The sequence below is a fragment of the Stomoxys calcitrans genome, chromosome 3 (genome assembly GCF_963082655.1).
Source record: "Stomoxys calcitrans chromosome 3, idStoCalc2.1, whole genome shotgun sequence".
In the NCBI taxonomy this organism is placed as follows: Eukaryota; Metazoa; Arthropoda; class Insecta; order Diptera; family Muscidae; genus Stomoxys; species Stomoxys calcitrans.
Window position 1 is genome coordinate 49,052,930 of NC_081554.1, and position 23,755 is coordinate 49,076,684.

At 40.6% G+C, this 23,755-nt stretch overlaps 1 protein-coding gene across 3 annotated transcripts in view; it reads right to left on the reverse strand.

Annotated features, from left to right (window-relative positions):
* Positions 1-23,755, reverse strand: part of LOC106081216 (uncharacterized protein DDB_G0271670) — an 833,764-nt gene that overhangs the window by 85,608 nt on the left and 724,401 nt on the right. For 2 of the 3 annotated variants that reach the window (XM_013243027.2, XM_059364483.1), the window contains one exon: positions 1,838-2,349. The exons of the other annotated variant lie outside the window; for it this stretch is intronic. The gene's annotated coding sequence lies outside the window, so the exon portion shown is untranslated. The remainder of the gene's footprint in view (positions 1-1,837; positions 2,350-23,755) is intronic. 3 annotated transcript variants of the gene reach the window in all.

Consider the following 23,755-nt stretch of genomic DNA (forward strand, 5'->3'; position numbering starts at 1 on the left):
TCGATCGACCATCCGACTTCCTAACCTCTGACCGCCGGACGTTTATCAATCAGAAAAAGGCCAATTGGGCTGGCTTCAGAGAGTACACCAATCGCAGCTTCAGTGAACTGGCATCCACCTCGGATATGCTAGTATCCGAGAGGAAATTCCGAGACATCATTAACGCAGCAGCCGTTCGCTTTATACCAGCCGATCGAATACCTCAAGTGCGGCCCCCACAAACCCCAGAATCTGCGAGCTGAATCAGGAAATAAACAGGGTAGTCAACGAACATAAGCGGAATTTGTGGCTGGAACACTTGGAGCAATGTCACTTAGGCATAGGAGTAGGCAAGCTGATAAGTCACTCTCAAAACCCGGTGGACGGGATGACAGGACTTGAGTCACTTTTGGCGACATAATCTTGACTTGTCCGAAGAGATGCGCCAGGTTGTTCAACCGTCAATTTATTGTGTATTTTGAGAGTGATAGGGCAAGGAGGGCAGCGATTCGCCATATATGTGGTCTCCGAGCCGAAGGACAGCTTTTACAATTTACCATGGACGAAGTTAGGAATGTCTTCCGACGCCCCAAACCATCTAAGGCGTTGGGCTCCGACGGAATCTCCACATTGATGCTGAAGAATCTGGATTTACCTGGAGTTGAGGACCTTTCCACTGTCCTCAATCTGTCCTTGAACACTCTTATAGTTCTCGATGTCTGGAAAATGGGCAGAGTGATCCCGCTACTGAAGCCTGTAAAGGACCCGAGTTTGGGGGAGTCGTACAGACCGATCTCCCTTCTCTCATCAGTAGCAAAGACGCTTGAGGCATTACTCCTCCCGTGCCTCGTAGTAGAATTTCCATTCGTCGAGCATCAACATGGATTCCGAAGACTGCATAGCACAACAACTGCTCTTCATGCCAACACCGCACGAATTTAATGTGGCTTCAATCAGCCTAGGCTATGTGATAGGACGGTCCTCGTGGCACTGGACCTATTGAAGGCATGCCAAAATATTTGAGGACATCGCCAACTCGTCCCTCCAGTCAGACCTGAAACGCTGGGTCGCCAATTATCTGTGTGGTCGCTAGTCATTTGTGGAATTTAGGTATAAGAAGTCGAAGCACCGTAGAGTGAAACGGGGAGTTCCCCAAGGTGGGGTGATATTTCCCGCACTGTTTAACCTCTACCTATTCTCCATTCCACCCTCTACAGAGGGCATAGAGATCATATCATATACGGACGATTGTACGATCATAGCATCAGGCCCCCACCCATTGATGACATCTGAGATAGGTTGAATGTCTACCTCAACAAACTTTCCTCATTTTTTGCTGCAAGAAATCTGAAGATATCTGAAACCAAATCTTCAGCCACATTGTTCACTACAAATACGCGTGAGGTGAATGACGAGCTGACTGCGATGGTAACTCTGAGTGATTTTTAGCAACTTTTAGCACTCTTCGAGGTTACTTTTTAGTATTTAGAGCGCCTAAAAGCCGATTACTGGCCTAGGTGTATGTCCATAGTGTCGTGGGCGGATTAACTTCTGTACCCTCTGTTCAACCTAACCTAAGCTGGAATCACCAAAAATTTCTAAGTGAGTCTGAGTGCAAATTGCCACTTAAACCGAACCGAACCTAGAATCTCGGAAATGGATGACCAGACCAATCCCTTCCCTTTGACCATAATTTTTTTCTTACATTTTTTAATCTGAAGTAAAAACGTCTATAATATGAGCTTTGTAATGCATTCCAGGAACTCTAAGCCTTAGTTGACTATATTGACACTAGGATAAGCCAACATGCAATGATCAGAATATATACATAAATAGATAAAAACAATTTTCATGTTACCTTCACATCTTCACAATTGTTGAGATTCCTTTGGGTCGATTGTGAATTGGTGGGTTGTGAAAAATACAGTGACACCAATTTGGAAGCACTTCCAGCAGGCAGTAGAAAGCATCACTAACCACCAAAGTCCAATCAAGAGTCAAATTCAGTGACAACCAGCAGACTACATTAACAAAGAGAGAGCGCGAGAGAGAGAGAGCGATACAGGCGACAAAGAAAATGCAGCTTCTGGTTATGCCACTTTTGCTTGCCAAATCATCTCCATGCTATGTTATATTGATTTTGTTCTGCTTCTCCAACAGCCGCTGTGCATGATGCTGTAGATGATGCTGCTGCTGGCACTTCTATGCTGCCGCTGCCAAATGCTGTTTTCGGTTCAATTTCTTTGGGGGATTATTGTTTCTTTCACTGAACTACTATGGGGTATTATTCACAGATGGACGACGGACCGACACTCTGCACTGGGATGATGTCTGGCTGGTAAGACCGTGAATGCGAAATGTTGTTGAAATCTGTAAGTGGATGAACAGAAACAAAAAAAAAAAAAAACACGGACAAAGAATGAAAAGAAATTGTATTGATGATTTATAAACATTCATCAGAGTGATATATGCTAATAACACTTAGGATGGGCCAGTGGAAAGAAAGGTAACAACAGCAATTGGGCAGCAATCAGCCATATGCAAGCAGTCAAAGGGAATACAAAATTAATATAACAAACAGCAGCTTCTCCAGTGCTTTGTTTGAAGTGAAATGGGTCGACCAAAGAAAAAAAAGCGTGCTAAGTTCGGCCGGGCCGAATCTTATATACCCTCCACCATGGAGCGCATTTGTCAGTTCTTTTTCCGGCATCACTTCTTAGGCAAAAAATGATATAAGAAAAGATTTGTTCTGCTATTAGAGCGATATCAAGATATGATCCGGTTTAGACCACAATTAATTTATATGTTGAAGACCTGTGTAAAATGTCAGCCAATTCGAATAAGAATTGCGCCCTTTGGGGGCTCAAAAAGTAAAATAGAGAGATCAATTTATATGGGAGCTGTATCGGGCTATAGACCGATTCAGACCATAATAAACACGTATGTTGATGGTCATGAGAGGATCCGTCGGACAAAATTTCAGGCAAATCGGATAGGAATTGCGCCCTCTAGAAGCTCAAGAAGTCAAGTCCCCAGATCGGTTTATATGGCAGCTATATCAGGTTATGAAACGATTTGAACCATACTTGACACAGTTGTTGGATATCATAACAAAACACGTGGTGCAAAATTTCATTCTAATCGGATAAGAATTGCGCACTCTAGAGGCTCAAGAAGTTAAGACCCAAGATCGGTTTATATGACAGCTACATCAGGTAATGGCACGAATTGAATCATACTTAGCACAGTTGTTAGAAGTGATACTAAAACACTATGTGCAAAAATTCAGTCAAATTGGATGAGAATTGCGCCCTCTAGAGGCTCAAGAAGTCAAGACCCAAGATCGGTTTATATGGCAGCTATATCAGGTTATAGACCGATTTGAACCACACTTGCCACAGTTATTGGATATCATAACAAAACACGTCGTGCAAAATTTCATTCCAATCGGATAAGAATTGCGCACACTAGAGGCTCAAGAAGTCAAGACCCAAAATCGTTTTATATGGCAGCTATATCAGGTTAACGACCGATGTGAACCATACTTGGCACAGTTATTGGATAACATAACAAAACACTTCGTGCTAAATTTCATCCCAATCGGGTAAGAATTGCGCACTCTAGAGGCTCAAGAAGTCAAGACCCAAGATCGGTTTATATGGCAGCTATATCAAAACATGGACCGATATGGCCCATTTGCAGTACCAACCGACCTACACTAAAAAGAAGTATTTGTGCAAAATTTCAAGCGGCTAACTTTACTGCTTCGGAAGTTCGCATGCTTTCGACAGACAGACGGACGGACGGACGGACATGGCTAGATCGACATAAAATCTCGCGACGATCAAGAATATATATACTTTAAGAATATATATACGTTATACAAACAGAATGACGAAACTAGTATACCCCCCATCCTATGGTGGAGGGTATAAAAACATTTGACTTCATGGGGTTGTGAAAATAATGAGACATCGGGGACGTGGTTTATGAGGGAGACCACCGTTGCTCACAGGTTAGCATGACCGCCTATAATGTTGAACGCCTATGTTTGAATCCTGACGTGAAAAAGAGGCCCCTTACCATTAGCTTTTAAAAACTTCTCTCCAAAGAGATGTCGCACTGCGGCACGCCAGGCGTTAATGTATTGTACATCGCATAATAAACCTCCTATACTTCGACCCGATTCGTAATCTACTACCGAATACCTGTCATTTAAGCCCCATATTTATAGACACGTTCAATTTGTCTGCTGGGAGGAGTTATTCCTGCTTAGGACGAATTCCTGGCCACTTGGACCCTATTTTTAATACCACATTCGTATTCTACTCTTTAGTACTTTCCATTTGATACCCATATTGGTCCTTATCGGTACACTTTTGATTTAAGTTGGTGTTTTTGGGGGTAACGGGGAAGGGTCTGCCCCCTTCCGATATTAACAAATTATAAAGTATATTCCTTCATACTGACCATATTCGTAATCTACTCCCGAATACCTTTCATTTAAGTCCCATATTGTCATGATGGTTCAATAAACCTATTTCAGAGGGTTTTGGGGCTGCGGCGGCACTCCCGGGTTACGTCGACCCTATTTTTAATATGAAATTCGGGTTCTACTCCTAAATACCTTTCATAAGAGTCCCATATAGTCCCGATTGGTTTACTTGTATTTTTCGGTCGTACTTTTGGGGTAAGGGGTAGGGTCCGCACCCCTTCCGATATCAAAAGATTATATAGCCTATGTTTCCATCCAGACCAACCGAAACAATTTTTGAAAATTTCAAGGTAATTAGTTCAGCCGTTTTTGAGTTTAGTTTATACGAAACAAACTGATAAAATAAAATAATTGATTTTTATATATAAGTTTGTTTTGTTGTGCAGGAGATACGAACGAAAAATAAATACCGCAATTATGGTTCGAGTTATGTGTTGTATTGATGCGGTGTTTCCATTCCCGTATTACATTCACTAGTAACACCGTCATGAATCATGAAAATGAATGTACTGGTATTCATACGATGACCACCCATATGAGTGTGATGAGCATAACACCCCATTGATTGCGGTGGTGTTAGATACTAGCAGCGCATTTTTATGAGTATACCGCTAATCAGAAAAATACCACCGCTTGCCGTTCTCTGTTCACATTAAGGTTCTCATTTCTTTGAGAACTTGTCCCAAAAATCTCGAATGAGAACATTCGCAAGTTGTAGGCATTTTCAAAGCGATTTGGATGGTTAAACACAAGGAACCTGCGATACCACAATGGACGAAAATGTTCATGTTACTAAGGTCGTGTGGTGTTCATACGTGTGGACGTCAAGTATAAAAATCTTTCCAGACAGTAAACTGGCCATCAGGGCAATAACAGCTAGGACGGTAAGGTCACAAACAGTTTTGGAGTGTTAGAAGAAGATTAACACCTTCTCTGAGAATGACACAATCCGCATAGTTTGGGTGCCGGGTCATAGCGGAGCATGGGGGAATGAAAGAGCAGACAATTTGTCCAGAGAACTGCCATCAATTAACTTAGTTAACCCGAAGGCTTTCGGATTGACGCAGTCCGAGTTAAGGGCGTGTTCGACGAACGCATGTGACACTGTGGAACAGTAGATTGAACGGCGAAAATCCTATGGAGAGATCCGGATCGTGCAAAGACGAGGAAAGGATGTAAATAGGAGGTCAGTATAGCTTTCGGTATCATAACGGGACACATAGGACTACGAGGTCATGTATACAAAGTAGGTGGGGCAAGTGATAGTATGTGTAAGGCATGCGGGTAAATGATGAGACATTAGAGCATTTCCTACGTCACAACCCGGCTTTCGCGGCTAACAGACACCGGTACTTAAGTGGGGATAAAATACCAGACTCAAACCAATTTAAGGGCGTGTTATGGAAAATTATTAAGGAAGTAGCATGGAATTCATAACTTTGATTTTCTTTTTAGAGGTTATTGTACAGTATTTAGAGCGTACAACACGCCAATTACTGGCTTAGGTGTATGTCCATATTGGCATGGGGCGGATTAATATCCGCACCCTATTTTCAACCTGACCTAACCTAGTCTGATTACAGACCGATACCTCCTTCCTTAGGTTTTTTATTCACCACAAAATCACAACATACACGACAAAAGAAAACCAAGTTCAAAATATTACAAGTAAGAGCATTCGGCCGGGCCGAATCTTATATACCCTCCACCATGGAGAAGAACTGTTATGCTATTGGAAGAACTGCTACATGAAGAACAGTTATGGTATTGGAGCTCTATCAAGTTCTAGTCCGATTCGGACCATAAATGAGTGTTGAACATTGTAGAAGTCATTGTGTAATACTTCAGTTCATTCGGATAAGAATTGTGCCCTGTAGGGGCTCAAGAAGGAAAATCGGGAGTTAGGTTTGTATGGGAGCTGTATCAAGCTATTGATCGATTCGGAACATATTACACAGGAATGTTGAAAGTCACGAGAGAAACCGTTGTACAAAATTTCAGCCAAATCGGATAAGAATTGCGCCCTCTAGAGGCTCAAGAAGTCAAGATCCCAGATTGGTTTATATGGCTGCTATATCAGGTTCCATACCGAATAACGCCATACTTAGCACAGTTATTGGAAGTCATAACAAAACACCTCATGCAAAATTTCAGCCAAATTGGATGAAGATTGCGCCCTCTAGAGGCTCAAGAAGTCAAGATCCCAGATCGGTTTATATGACAGCTATCCCAGATTATGAACCGATTTGAATCATACTTAGCACACTGTTTGGAAGTAATACCAAAACACTACGTGCAAAATTTCAGACAAATCGGATGAGAATTGCGCCCTCTAGAGGCTCAAGAAGTCAAGACCCAAGATCGGTTTATATGGCAGATATATCAAAACATGGACCTATTTGGCCCGTTTACAATACCAACCGACCTACACTAATAAAAAGTATTTGTGCAAAATTTCAAGTGGCTAGCTATACTCCTTCGAAAGTTAGCGTGGTTAAATCGGACGAAAATTGCGCCCTCTAGAGGCTCACGAAGTCAATACCCAAGATCGGTTTATACGGCAGCTATATGAAAACATGGACCGATTTTCATACTTGGCACAGTTATTGGAAGTAATATCAAAACACTACGTGCAAAATTTCAGTCAAATCGGACGAGAATTGCGCCCTCTAGAGGCTCAAGAAGTCAAGACTCAAGATCGGTTTATATGGCAGCTATATCAGGTTCTACACCGATTTACGCCATACTTAGCATAGGTATTGGAAGTCATAACAAAACACCTGATGCAAAATTTCAGCCAAATCGGATAAGAATTGCGCGCTCTATTGGCTCAAGAAGTCAAGATCTCAGATCGGTTTATATGGCAGCTATATCAAAACAAAGACCGATTTGAATCATACTTAGCACAGTTGTTGGAAGTAATACCAAAACACCACGTGCCAAATTTCAGTCAAATCGGACGGGAATTGCGCCCTCTAGAGGCTTAAGACCCAAGATCGGTTAATATGGCAGCTATATCAAAACATGGACCGATTTGGCCCATTTACAATCCCAACCGACCTACACTACTAAGAAATATTTGTGTAAAATTTCAAGCGGCTAGCTTTACTCTTTCGAAAGTTAGCGTGCTTTCGACAGACAGACGGACGGACGGACAGACGGACGGACATGGCTCGATCGACTTAAAATGACATGACGATCAAGAATATATATAATGGGGTCTCAGACTCATATTTCGAGGAGTTACAAACAGAATGACAAAATTAGTATACCCCCATCCTATAGTGGAGGGTATAAAAACCATTGAGACTTTTATAAAACTGCCAGGAACTAAAAGCCTTATCACTCTTCCAATAAAATAAATAATGAAATATAAATGCAACTCCGACTACATTAAAACTGTCAGCAACGAGGAGCACTATCACTCTTTCATCATATCATTCGGTCGTTTCAAGAAAAATTGTATGAAATATTATTTTCCTAGTTGACGTGCTATCCAGATAATCAGGATGCACCTTAAATCATTCCTTTTGACTTTGCTTCTATGGCACCAACACTAACGACGATTTCTTTTGTAGACACCAGATAAACGTGGCCTAGTTTCAATACCTACAACTCCTCAATTAAAACTTATCTGGGTTTTTGGGTAAGGCTATGATGGTGTCGTTTCCTTTTTGTAGACATCAAAAAAATCGCTGAGTCATCATCTCATCGATTTGTCTGTATACACGTACGAGTTAACCTACCAATGACTCAATGGTTTTATTAACTTGTTCCCTAATAGCAGTTGAGCCAAGATTTAAGTAATTTATGAAACAAAGTAAGATACAAAACTGACAGAGGTTTTCAAAAAAGGGCGGATCCATATTGTCAGCGAAGTTGATGCTATGGCCACAGAGGTACAAGAACAGAAACTAACAAAAACCAAGAGTTTCTTGTTTATCACTCTTTCGATATCCGGGTTCCAGTTTTTATTGTTCGATTAACTACTTAAAACGTTTTTGGTTTTGAATAGCGAAAATCAATTAACTTAAAAGCAAAAAAAAAAGTTTTAGTTTAGTAAAAAGACGAATAAGCCAAGGATGAAGGCGTTCTTCGGCATCATGGCATACGACTCGGAATTATTTTTGAAAAAGTGTTCAAAGAAAGTAGTGATGAATAAGAAAAAAAGCTTTTGCTCCCTTTATATGCAAATATGTAGTTGCACTCGGAGGAAATTTGTCCAAGCATACAAGACTTTGACAACAATATTAATTTTTCCATGCACATTCCACTAAAGAACAGGGGATACTTCCTCCATATCAGTGACTTCAGTCCGATTAAAGTTTAAGCTCAATGATAAGGGGCTCCCGTTTTTATGCCTACTGCGAACGGCGTGCCTCATAGCGACACCACTTGGCAGAGAAGTTTGAATATGGCAGGATACCAGACACATGTAGCCAGCATTATTAAGGGAATAACTACCGCTGCAAATTTTTCTGATGTTCACACCGGGTGTTGAACCCAGGCGTTCGGCGTCATAGGCAGATATGCCAACCTCTGCGCCACGGTGGCCCCCGATGACAACGTCTACAGAATTACGACTCCAACAGTGTGTTCTATCGAAGATAGTTGTCTTCTTCGATAAAGGAAATCATCAACCCATGAAAAACCCTGGATTACCGGAGAGATTCGCAACTCCGCAGACTTTATAACGGAGCAAGTCGTTAAAGGTCAAGGAATACAAGAGGTTCGCAGACATTACAACGGAGTAAGTCGTTAAAGGTCACGGAATACAATAAGATGATCAGAGGGGCACAACACGCCTCCTTATAGCTTTTCTGCACACAGTTTGATAGTGTTAATGACGCCGCAAAGATGAAACAATTAAAAAGGCGTTAAGTTTGGCCGGGCCGAACTTTGGATACCCACCACCTTGGGTATATATGTAAACCAACTTTCGTCATAATCTGGTGAAAAGTGCATAATTTATGCCTCCATAGCAGCTATATCGAATTATGGTCCAATTTTGACCAAATTCGGTACGGACATTAAGTGGTCTAATAAGTACAAAATACGACACGGATGTCGAAAAGCCTAACATAAGTCACTGTGTCAAATTTCAGCGAAATCGGATTACAAGTGCGGCTTTTATGGGGCCAAGACTTTAACTCGAGAGATCGTAACGCAGCTATATCCAAATCTGAACCGATCTGGAGGGGGATGTCGAAGGACATAACACTACTCACTGTCCCAAATTTCGATGAAATCGGACAATAAATGTGTCTTTTATGGGACCAAGACCCTATTTCGGGAGATCAGTCTATATGGCAGCTATATCCAAATCTAGACCGATCTAGGACAAATTGAAGAAGGATGTCGAAGGCCCTAACACAACTCACTGTCCCAAATTTCGGCGACAACGGGCAATAAATGCGTCTTTTATGGGCACAAAACCTTAAATAAAGAGATCGGTCTATATGGCAGCTATATTCAAATCTGAACCGATCTAAGCCAAATTAAAGAAAGATGTCGAGGATTCTAACACAACTCACTGTCCCAAATTTCGATGAAATCGGACAATAAATGCATCTTTTATGGGCACAAAACCTTAAATCAAGAGATCGGTCTATATGGCAGCTATATTCATATCTGAACCGATCTAAGCCAAATTGCAGAACGATGTCAAGGGGCCTAACACAACTCACTGTCTCAAATTTCGGCGACATCGGGTAATAAATACGCCTTTAATGGGACCAAAATCTTAAATCGAGAGATCGGTCTATATGACAGCTATATCCAAATCTAGACCGATCTGGGACAAATTGAAGAAGGATGTCGAAGGCCCTAACACAACTCACTGTCCCAAATTTCGGCGACAACGGACAATAAATGCGTCTTTTATGGGCACAAAACTTTAAATAAAGAGATCGGTCTATATGGCAGTTATATTCAAATCTGGACCGATCTGGGCCAAATTTCGGAAAGATATCGAGGGGACTAAAAAACTCACTGCCCCGAATTTCAGCGACATCGGACATTAAATGCGACTTTTATGGGTCCAAAACCCTAAATCGAGAGATCGGTCGATATGGCAGCTATATCCAAATCTGGACCGATCTGGGCCAAATTTCGGAAAGATATCGAGGGGCCTAAAAAACTCACTGCCCCGAATTTCAGCGACATCGGACGTTAAATGCGACTTTTATGGGTCCAAAATCTTAAATTGAGAGATCGGTCTATATCCAAATCTGGACCGATCTGGGCCAAATCGAAGAAGGATGTCAGAGGGCCTAACACAACTAACTGTCCCAAATTTCGATGACAACGGACAATAATGCCCCTTTTATGGGCCCAAAACCTTACATCGAGATATCGGTCTACAGACACCTATATCCAATCTGCACCGATCTGAGCCAAATTGAAGAAGGATATCGAGATGCTTAACACAACTCACTATGCCAAATTTCAGCATAAGCGCATAATATATGCGGCTTTTATGGGCCTAAGACCATAAATCGGAGGATCGGTCTAAATGGGGCCTATATATAGTCCGATGTAGCCCATCTTCGAACTTCGATCTGTGTACAGTTTCAGCGCAATATCTCTATTCTTACAGACCGTAGCGTTATTTCAACAGACGGACGTCTTAGATTTTTATGTCCATCCTTCGGTGATAGATATAACAAGTAAAAGCGTGCTAAGTTCGGTTGGGCCAAATCTTGGGAACCCACCGCCATGGATTCTGCTAAAGACAAATATTGCCGTTTGTAACGACTCAAGAAGTCTGGTTATCTGGTTATAGACCGATTCAGACCGTACTTAACACAGTCGTTGGAAGTCGTAATAGAACACCACATGCAAAATGTCAGCCAAATCGGACAAATATTGCGGCTTGTAAGGGCTCAAAAATCAAATCGGGAGATCGGTTTATATGGGAGCTATATCAGGTTGTAGACCGATTTGGACCGTACTTGGCACAGTTGTTGAAAGTCATAACAAAATACTACATATCCAATTTTAGCCAAATTGGACAAAAATTGCGGCTTCCAGGGGCTCAAGAAGTTAAATCGGGAGATCGGATTATATGGGAGCTATATCTATATCTGAACCGATATAGCCCATTTGTTATTCCCAACGACCTAAAATTTTAAGTATCTGTGCAAAATTTCAAGTGGTTAGCTTTACGCGTTCGACCGCTATCGTGATTTCGTCAGACGGACGGACGGATGGAAGAGTCAAATCAGGAGATCGGTTTATATGGGAGCTATATCTATATCTGAACCGATATAGCCCATTTGCAGTCTCCAACGACCTACAACACAAATTAAGTAACTGTTCAACATTTCAAGCGGCTAGCTTTACGCGTTCGACCGCTATCGTGATTTCGACAGACGGACGGACGGAAGAGTAGGACATCCTAGACAAATACTAAGGAGTGATCCTGGTCAAGAAACTCAGCTGGAAGTATCACATTCGGGAGCATACCGAGAAGTCTCATAGCTGTTGGGCACTATGTTGATGGGCCGTAAGGCTCGAAGTGGAGCCTGAAACCGAGGATAGTCCACTGACACTGACATTAGAGCAATACCTACTTTCGCCTCAGTAGTTTAGTGGGCTAAGTTGGAGAAAAGTCTAAGATACGGATAATGCAACAGGTCCTGTTGTAAGTCCAATGAGGATCACGCCCACTAGGGCCCTGAAGATCATTATAGATATACAACCCTTAGACATACAGAGTAAGTGTGAGGACGAATGGATAGAGTATAGAAGCAGACAACCCCATGGCGGTATAATCGAGGCGACAATAGAAAACCTGGAAGAAGTTGTAGAGGATTCCGATCGCATACGTACTTTCGCCTCAGTTGTTTAGTGGACTAAGATGGAGAAATGTTCAGTATACAGATAATGCAAAAGGTCCTGTTGTACGTCCAGGTCCATATTATTATAGGGACAATATTGTTATAGGGACCACTTCCACTAGGGCCCTGAAGATCATTATAGATATACAACCCTTAGACATTCAGATTAAGTGTGAGGCTGAATGGATAGAGGATAGGAGCAGACCACACCTTCGCGTTATAATCGAGGCGACAATAGAAAACCTGGAAGAAGTTGTAGAGGATTCCGATCGCATACCTGAGATGACACTTGAGGTCGAATGCAAGGCATTTCTGCCAGCGCCACAGTCCTGGATTGTTAGAACTCTGATATTGCCATCTGACATTTCATGCTATACGGATGGATCAATGCTGGTGGACAGAGTGGACCAGGGGTTTACATTGAGAACACAGGGACTGAGATCTGTTTCCAAATGACTGAACCATAGGACCGAATTATGCAATTATGAATGTCAGATGGCAATTCCAGGGTTCCATCAATCCAAGACAGTACCACGCATTCGACCTCTAGTGTCATCTCAGGAGACCCGGGAGGTCACAAAATGCGTTAGGTAGTATGGCGTTTACTCGACGACTTCGAGTTTAAGAATTTGTATGGACAGCAAACATACCATTAGGGCAATAACAACCAGCACCGTAAGGTCACCTACAGTCTTGGAGTGTAAGAAGGAGATTAACGACTTCTCTGAGGATGGCACGATCCGCATCGTTTGGCTGCCGGACCGTAGCGTTCTAAGGGGGATTGAAAGAGCTGACGATCCGGCGGTTAAAGCCAGAGGACTGTTGTCAATAAACTTGGTTAATCGAAGCTTGTTCGGAAGACACGGGAAAAAATTTCCTGGTTTTATAATAAAAATGACCGTTGAATCCCTCTATACTGCCGGTATATACCATTCCCATGAAATTTGTATCTACAACCAGTTCAAGTTTTTAACAAGTAAAAGCGTGCCAAGTTCCGCCGGGCCGAATCTTATATACCCTCCATCATGGATAGTATTTGTCGAGTTCTTTTCCCGGCATCTCTTCTTAGGCAAAAAAGGATATAAGAAAAGCTTTGCTCTGCTATTAGAGCGATATCAATATATAGTCCGGTTTGGACCACAATTAAATTATATGTTGGTGACCTGTGTAAAATGTCAGCGAATTCGAATAAGAATTGCGCCCTTTGGGGGCTCAAGAAGTAAAATAGAGAGATCGATTTATATGGGAGCTGTATCGGGCTATAGACCGATTCAGACCATAATAAACACGTATGTTGATGGTCATGAAAGAATCCGTCGTACAAAATTTCATTCCAATCGGATAAGAATTGCGACCTCTAGAGGCTCAAGAAGTCAAGACCCAAGATCGGTTTATATGACAGCTATATCAGGTTATGAACCGAATTGAATCATACATGGAACAGTTGTTGGATATCATAAAAAAACACATCGTGCAACATTTCATTCCAATCGGATAAGAATTGCGCACTCTAGAGGCTCAAGAAGTCAAGACACAAGATCGGTTTATATGGCAGCTATATCAGGTTATGGACCGATTTGAGCCATACTTGGCACAGTTGTTGGATATCATAACAAAACACGTCGTGCAAAATTTCATTCCAATCGGATAAGAATTGCGAACTCTAGAGGCTCAAGAAGTCAAGACCCAAGATCGATTTATATGGCAGTTATATCAGGTTATGGACCGATTTGAACCATACTTGGCACAGTTGTTGGATATCATAACAAAACACGTCGTGCTAAAAGTCATTAAAATCGAATAAGAATTGCGCACTCTAGAGGCTCAAGAAGTCAAGACCCAAGATCGGTTTATATGGCAGCTATATCAGGTTATGGACCGATTTGAACCATACTTGGCACTGTTGGTGGATATCATAACAAAATACGTCGTGCAAAATTTCATTCCAATCGGATAAGAATTGCGCACTCTAGAGGCTCAAGAAGTCAAGACCCAAGATCGATTTATATGGCAGCTATATCAGGTTATAAACCGATTTGAACCATACTTGGCACAGTTGTTGGATATCATAATAAAACACGTCGTGCAAAATTTCATCCCAATCGGATAAGAATTGCGCACTCTAGAAGCTCAAGAAGTCAAGAGACAAGATCGGTTTATATGGCAGCTATATCAGGTTATAAACCGATTTGAACCATACTTGGCACAGTTGTTGGATATCATAATAAAACACGTCGTGCAAAATTTCATCCCAATCGCATAAGAATTGCGCACTCTAGAGGCTCAAGAAGTCAAGACCCAAGATCGGTTTATATGGCAGCTATTTCAAAACATGGACCGATATGGCCCATTTACAATACCAACCGACCTACACTAATAAAATGTATTTGTGCAAAATTTCAAGCGGCTAGCTTTACTCCTTCGGAAGTTAGCGTGCTTTCGACAGACAGACGGACGAACGGACGGACATCCCCCCCATCCCCCCATCCTATGGTGGAGGTTATATTAAGATATTGTCCACACATTCTCTGATTTCTTTATGTACCAAGGTGTGATAGGATCTAACGTAGCCTGCAAAAGAATCTTCCGTAGCCTAGAGATCTCCGATGTGTCTTCCATGAAGCTACAAAATAGCATCTAGGATATGTTCTGAGCTGTATTATATATTTGAACTCTGTGTTTAAGATATCCCAGTGATATGGAGCGCTTGCAACTTTGGCCTTATTGAAGGGTCTTCTGAGTCCCTTCCTAAAACCAACCAGTTACGTGAACCAATATGGCGGTTGTGGTTTTCCCAATGGTTTGGTTTATTCCCTTTTCTTATACCAGTCCTTTATGCAACGAGCATTTATAACATGCCGTCGTTTCCGACATCGATTCTAAAGCACTTTTTAATCTCCTGATATTTTCTGTATTCCTGCCATGTAACAGGTGCTACTACTACTATCTCGGCCATAATGACAATTGGAAAAATTGGGTTATTCCTTGCATACATTATAGCAATTGTAAATGTAGATGACCTACTTAAACGGGAACATTTTATTGGGCAAAATACCTTGAAGGCATATGAAAATCACATAGCCAAATGTGACCATCCTTTAAACCTTTACAACGAGCTAAAATCGAAATCTGAAAACATTTAGAACGTGTTTCGAATTTTCATGCCAAACTTTTGCTGCTCTGGGTGGTTTTGTTTTTTTTTTGTTTTTTGTACTCCTCCTGCATCGAAAATTGTCACCTGTGAAAACAATATTTCTTGAAATTTATGATCTATTTTAGTGTCGTCTCGTACCTGGCTTTCGCTCAAAAGTAATTTTATTGCCATTTGCACAAAATTTTGCTCTTTAAAAAGCCATTAGCATTGTACTTTGGAGTTGTATTGTGGGCGGACGGGCAGGGCTTTTGTTTTCATGCTCCTGGGTATATGGGGCGGAGTGTGGCCCCGTGCCAACCTTGTTCATAATGATGTAGGTGTTTGTTCGAGTATAACTGCTGTCATTGTTGTTGCTGTTGTCATTTGGCTTGGATCTTAAATGTATTATAATACTTTGGGGTATTTTAGATTTATCTCTCATTAACTCGTTTTTCGTGTATCAGTTCAGGCTCCTTTACCTTGTGACTGCTTATGTGTGTATGTGTGTGTTGTTGTATTTGGTGAAGGTACTAAATGAGCAGGATTCCCCCTTTTGTGTGAATCCTTCTTTACAAATGAATTTTTTATGCAAATTCCTAAACATTTTTTATTTTTCATTTCATTTTTTTTCACATTGTTTTCGTTACACGAAGGTCTAGCATTAGTTAAGGTAGTCCGCCCAAGTCTCAGCATGGGAATAAAAATAATAAAAAAAAGGTTCTAAAGGAGCTACAAATTGGTGTGTGAGTAATATTTAATGTGTTTTATTAAAACATATTTTTCATGGTGTTCCACCATGTTATTTGCTGTGTTGTTTGTATTGTTTTGCTTACTGGCTAGCTGGCTGGCCATTCAGTCGACCATCCTTGCTGCTCCTGCTGTTACACCATACCGCACCATAACACAATTAGGTGCCACCTAAGAGCCTCTGTTTTGTTATTCCGGTTTTTAGTGTCGTTGTTGTTATTGTAAACCATTAAAAAGGATTATTATCTAAATGAGTATTGCTGTAACTCACAAATTCACTCGCTCTTACCCTGACTGAGTGCCACATAGCATCAGTCGTTCAAGGATATGGACAACGACAGCAACAACAACAACAACAACAGCCAACTACTGCATACACATGGCAAAAAGGACACTCACAGAGTGTCCGTCTGTTAGCCTTCCCAAATATCTACAGTATCAAAGTGTCCAACAAGACCGATGCGTCTACCGAATTGTAAATCCCCTTAAGCCGTATATTTTAGAAAATTCACACAAACGAAATTTACCCAAACAAAAAGGCGGTTTTAAAAATGTGGAAAATTACTTACTGAGGAAATTTTCCTTATGGACTCTCACAATACTGAGGCATGAAAGTGAAATATGAATGTATGAAACTGAGAAATGTTTTCGGCAGAAAAATTTTCTGCCTGGCAAATGTGAAGATGAGATGAATGAAAGGCAAACAAGTAAAAAGGCCACCACCTCGGGTATATATGTAAATCCCCTTTTCGTCACAATCCGGTGAAAATTGTATAACTTATGAACCCAAATTCGGCACGGACTTTGAGTGGTCTAATATTGGGTTGCCCAAAAAGTAATTGCGGATTTTTCATATAGTCGGCGTTGAAAAAGTGTAAAAAAGTATATTTGATAAAAGTTCATTCTAAGTTTTATTGAAAATGCATTTACTTTCTTTTAAAAAATCCGCAATTACTTTTTGGGCAACCCAATATATATATGTCACTGTTAGATTTTGTAGAACAAAATATTGGTCTTTTTGGCAGTTATTTTCAATTATAAACCGATCTGAACCATATTCAAGTCGGATATCGAGAAGCTCAGAAAAACTCACTGTTTAAAATTTCAGCGAAATCGGGTAAAAAATAAAGCTTTTATGGGCTTCAGACCCCTTATCGGGAGATCAGTCTATATGGGAGCTATATCTAAATAAAGTCCGATCTGAACCATATTTACGTGAGATGTCGATAGGCTTAAAATAACCCACTGTTGCAAATTTAAGTGAAATCGGGTAATAAATAAAGCTTTTATGAGCTTTAGACCCTTTATAGGGAGATCGGTCTATATGGCAGCTATATCTAAATATAGTCCGATCTAAACCATATTAAAGTCAGATGTCGGGAGGCTCAAAATAACCCACTGTTGTAAATGTCAGCGAAATCGAGTAATAAATAAGGCTTTTATGGCCTTCAGATCTTTATCGGGTGATCGGTCTATATGGCAGCTATATCTAAATAAAGTCCGATCTGAACCATATTTACGTGAGATGTCGGTAGGCTTAAAATAACCAACTGTTGCAAATTTCAGCGAAATCGGATAAAAACTAAAGCTTTTATGGCCTTCAGACCCTTTATCGGGAGATCGGTCTATATGGCCGATAACTAAATAAAGTCCGATCTGAACCATATTTACGTGAGATGTCGGGAGGCTTAAAATAACCCATTGTTTTAAATTTCAGTAAAATCGGGTAATAATTAAAGCTTTTATGGTCTTCAGACACTTTATCGGGAGATCGGTCTATATGGCAGTTATATCTTAATAAAGTTCGATCTAAACCACATTTAGGTCAGATGTCGGGAGGCTTAAAATAACCCACTGTTGCAAATTTCAGTGAAATCGGGTAATAAATAAAGCTTTTATGAGCTTTAGACCCTTTATAGGGAGATCGGTCTATATGGCAGCTATATCTAAATATAGTCCGATCTAAACCATATTAAAGTCAGATGTCGGGAGGCTCAAAATAACCCACTGTTGTAAATGTCAGCGAAATCGAGTAATAAATAAGGCTTTTATGGCCTTCAGATCTTTATCGGGTGATCGGTCTATATGGCAGCTATATCTAAATAAAGTCATATCTGAACCATATTTACGTGAGATGTCGGTAGGCTTAAAATAACCAACTGTTGCAAATTTCAGCGAAATCGGATAAAAACTAAAGCTTTTATGGCCTTCAGACCCTTTATCGGGAGATCGGTCTATATGGCAGCTATATCTAAATAAAGTCCGATCTGATCCATATTTACGTGAGATGTCGGGAGGCTTAAAATAACCCACTGTTACAAATTTCAGCAAAATCGGGTAATAAATAAAGTTTTTATGGTCTTCAGACCCTTTATCGGGAGATCGGTCGATATGGCAGCTATATCTAAATATAGTCCGATCTGAACCATATTTAGGTCATTTGTCGGGAAGCCTTAAACTACTCACTGTTTCAAATTTCATAAAAATCCGATGAAAAACAAAGTTTTTATGGGCATTAGTCCTTTTATCAGAAAATCGGTCTATATAGCAGCTATATCCAAATATGGTCCGATTTGGCCCATTCAAGAACTTAACCAGCATGCATCAAAAAGACCTATCTGTGCCGAATTTCAGCTGAATATCTCAATTTTTGAAGGCTCTAGAGTGATTACAACATGCGGACGGACAGACACACGGACAGCATTAAATCGTCGTAGAATTTTACGACGATCCGCAATATCGGGCATTGTAGGATCGGAAATTGATATTTCGATGTGTTGCAAACGGAATGACTAAATGAATATACCCCCTATTGTACGGCGGTGGGTATAAAAAGACAAAATGAAAGAAGGGGGTCGGACCCTTCCCCTTACCATAATTTTCAAAAATCGCAATATTTTGGAGATAAGTGCAGCGATTCAGGGAAATTTTAACTGTGTGAAGTTTTGTAACCCAAACCTTCTACGATAATATCCCCCAAACAGTCATAGAGAACAAAAACGAAACTTTTGGGAGCTATTTTCGTCGTGTTGGGTTTTTTCTTTAAGCGGGCATTAGGGCAAATTAAGTTTTTCCTTAAGTAAATCCAAAACATTCGATTTAAATTGGGGGGTAAACAAAGCGGTAAAAGTGTCCTGTTGGGTGGTGTTTTTGGGAGTGGGGTACCCTCCGACACTTGTGGTGAAATTTGTATACCATGTTCGTACTCTGCTTCTAAATACGTTTCTTTTGATACCCATATCGTCCCAATCGGTAAACATGTCCGTTCGGGTGGGTTCGAAGATAGGGCGTCCCCCCAGGTTATTAAAGCCAACATTTTACACCAATTTCGTGTTTTTAGGGTACCATAAGGCGGCATACAAAATTTCGCTTAAATCGTTGCACCCATCTCCAAGATAAGGCGTTTTGGAAAATTGGGTTAAGGGGGTGGGTCCCTGTGACCCCGACGCAGGCCAGTCTCTGCATCTTCTTGAATTCCCTCGCAAACGTCCTGTTCTCTACGGCACTCCACCATACCAGTGCTCCATAGGTTAGTACTGGTCTAATCATGGCCGCATACATTCAATAAATCATCTTGGAAGTTACTTCCCACTTCCTACCAAACGTTCTTTTGAAGGAGTAAAAAGCCCACAGTGCCTTACTGCTGCTTTCCTCGGTGTTCCTCTTCCAGGACAGTTTCGAATCGAGGACTATGCCTAGGTACTCTGCCTCTTTTGACATCTCCAGGGTGGCCCCGCCCAAGGACGGGAGTCTGAACAACGGTATTTTATATCTACGCGTGAAGAACAGCAGCTCCGTCTTTCCTGGGTTGGTCCTCAACCCATTTCCCATCGTGACAACCCCCTCAGTGACCATTCCATGATCTTGCTGATCGTCGACAGAAATATGACTCGGACCAGCAGCACGACGTCGTCCGCATAGGCGATAATCCTCGTACCGTCCCCACCGAGATCCATAAGGATTTCATTAATCACGAGGTTCCATACAATCGGCAAGAACACCCCTCCATTAGGCGTTTCTCCGTTCACACGTCTTTCTGACCACACTATCTCCCAGGTTTGCATTAATAATCCAGCCATAAAACGTATTATTGGTGCACTGAGAGATTAAGTGATGAATTCCCGCGCGGTCCAGTGCGGCGAAAATCGCTTCTATCTCACCATTTTTGGAGACCCATATTCGCCACGGATGTCAAGGATCTTAATGCAACTCACTGTGCTAATTTTCAGCGAAATCGGGTACTAAATTTGGCTTTTATGGCTTACGACCTTAAATCCGAAGATCGGTATAAATTTTAAAGTTTTGGTCCTCAGGATACAATTACAGCAAAACGGGTTTAAAGATCACATTAATTAATTAATGGTGAACTGGACGGAAGCTGGGTACCGAAAACCTCCCCCAAGGAACCCATGATACGACTAAAAGTCTCAAAATGTTGCTTAAACCGAGAATGCGGCATAAAGGACAGCCTTACAGTCAGTAGCCACGCCCCAGATGAAGGAGAGGTGTCGGGAGAAAAGGGGAAAGGGGAAAAGCGTCTCTTCTTCAAGAAAAAGAAGGAAATGGGAAGATATGAGTGTGAGCGAATCGAGATGTTCAGGAGCCAGAATGAAGTGTGAAAATTCTACCAAAGAATTAAGCATCTAACCGATGGCTTTGGTGCGGGCACATCCTTTTGCCGAGAGGATATGGAAAGGAGACTATTCCCAGCCGCTGGTATCCGATGATGGTTACTATGAGTATACTACAGAACCAATCTCTGATGATGGTAAAGAATGTGCGCTACCTAGTCAGAACGAGGTCCATGTAGCAGTGACCTGGCTGAAAAACAATAAGGCAGCAGGAGCCGATGGGTTGCCGGCTGAACTGTTAAAGACCGCTGCGACACACTGATAAGGTTTATGCCTCTGCTCGTCTGTGCAATCTAACTAGAAGAACGCATACCCGATAGTTGGAACCTCACCATACTATGTCCCGTACACAAGAAAGGGAACAAGATGGTATGAGCCCGCTACAGAGGTATAAGTCTCCTCCTTACCGCATACAAGATACTATCGAGCGTATTGTGTGAAAGATAAAAGTTTTTTGTCAACGAAATAATTGGGCGCTATCAGCGTGGCTTTAGCCCAGATTAACCCATTATAGACCAGAAATTTACACTATGCCAAATCATGGAAAAGTCTCGAGAATGACAAATACACACTTAAAATTTTTTCGTTGACTACAAAGCCGCCTTCTACAGCTTTGTATCTCCAAAGGAATTTCAACTTTTTCTATGTTTGGTATTCATGCAAAACTGATGCGTTTTGCAGGATGACTAACTTGCTGGTTCCACAATAGGAAAGAGCCTCTGCGAATCGTTCAATACCAAACCAGGTTTCAGACAAGGAGATAGCCTATAATGTGATCTCTTTAATATCCCGCTGGTGAAGATAATACCAGAAGCAGTTGTGAATAGGCATGGCACACTCCTCCCAAGAGAACATGTATATGCTTCTCGCCAATGCCGACAACATTAAAGGCGGGTCACCGGGAGAAGCAATTGCAGTCTTTGAATGTATCGAAAGAGTATCAACGAAAGTGGGTTTGGCGGTGAATGGAGATAAGACAAAGTGGATGATATCAACTCCCACAAAGCCCTGTAAACCCGAGCAGATAAAGAAAATGAAGAAAGTTGGAAACTACAACTTTGAGATAGTCAGCAACTTTATCTACATCGGCAACGCTGTAACCTAAACAAATGACACCAGAAATGAAATAAAACGAAGAATAATATTGGCAACCAGATGCTACTTTGAATTGAGCAAGCATGTGAGGAGTAAAGCCAATTCTCGACAGACGAAAATTACACTACAAAAGACCGTGCTTTTGTACGGTTCCAAGGCGAAACCAGATGAGTCGGTACTTGGAGTGTTTGGGAGAAAAATTCTTCGTTAATATAAGGAGCAGTCTTTTTGAGCTGTAAGAAGACCATGGCATAGTTGAACGCATCAATATACAACGGTTGTGTTACCTAGGTCTTGTTGTCAAAATGAAAGAATGAGCTTAAGTAAAGCTGTCTTCTGAAGGCGGATAGTGACATCTCGAAACTGGGTGCAAGATATTGGAAAAGAAGCGTTGACGATCGAGGCGCTTGGACTTCTATTCTACGTTTGGTAAAATTTTGATTCCAAAGACAAAATTTCCGCTAAATTTTCTCTAAAGACGACATTTCTATGACATTTTTTCTAAAGAAAAAATTTTCTCTAAAGAAAAAATTTTGCCTAAAGAAAAAATTTTCTCTAAAGAAAAAATTTTCACAAAATTTTCTCTAAAGAAAAAAATGTTCACAAAATTTTCTCTAAAGCAAAAATGTTCACAAAATTTTTTCTAAAGAAAAAATTTTCACAAAATTAAATTCTCTCTAAAGAAAAAATTTTCACAAAATTTTCTCTACAGAAAAAATTTTCACAAAATTTTCTACAAAGAAAAAATTTTTACAAAAGAAAAAATTTTCTCTAAAGAAAAAATTTTCACAAAATTTTCTCTAAAGAAAAAATTTCACAAAATTTTCTCTAAAGAAAAATTTTCACAAAATTTTCTCTAAAGAAAAAATTGTCTCTTAATACAACAATTTCACAAAATTTTCTCTAATGAAAAAATTTTCACAAAATTTTCTCTAATGACAAAATTTTCACAAAATTTTCTCTAAAGACAAAAATTTCACAAAATTTTCTCTAAAGACAAAATTTTCACGAAATTTTCTCTAAAGACAAAATTTTCACAAAATTTTCTCTAAAGACAAAATTTTCACAAAATTTTCTCTAAAGACAAAATTTTCACAAAATTGGAAATTTCTCTAAAGACAAAATATTCATGACATTTTCTCTAAAGACAAAATTTCTATGAAATTTTTAACATATACAACAAATTGCAAATTTGCCCACGAACATTACATTAAGGCACTGTTGGCATACTTCTCTCGTATCAATGAATGTTGTCCCATTTTAGTTTAAACCCGATGATAAGGGACCTCCCTCTTATGGGTAAGTCTGGACGGAGTGCCAAAGGGCAAAACTTCTTTGGGAAAAGTTTTACATCGTCTGCTATGGCATTAAAATGGCAAAGTACCTTAGAAATTTCGCCAGCATTGGGAGAGGCTTACGAGCACTGATAATTTTTCAGATTATTTTGCCAAGAATCGAACCCAGGCGATCAGTGTCATGGCGGACACTATATGACGCTACCAATTTTAATGTCAAAATTTTTCTAAAATTCTCCCCAGGATTTGCACCCAGGCAATCAGTGTAATAGGAGGACATTCTATGATGCTCCTAACATAGGATGTCAAAATATGGGCGGGCGGAAAACTTAGCAGAGAGAAAACAGGAGATTTCGAGGAATTTTGGATTTTACTAAAAAATTACTATCTATCACCATAATTCTCACCCCAAGCCTCGTTGCTGAGCTGAATCAAGAGGTCCATCAGCATTAACATGAGCAGCATAGTCGTTGCAGTAAGCGGCATAATAAACACAACTGGGACTTTTTTAAATTAATGAATTCAAAGTGAAAACATTC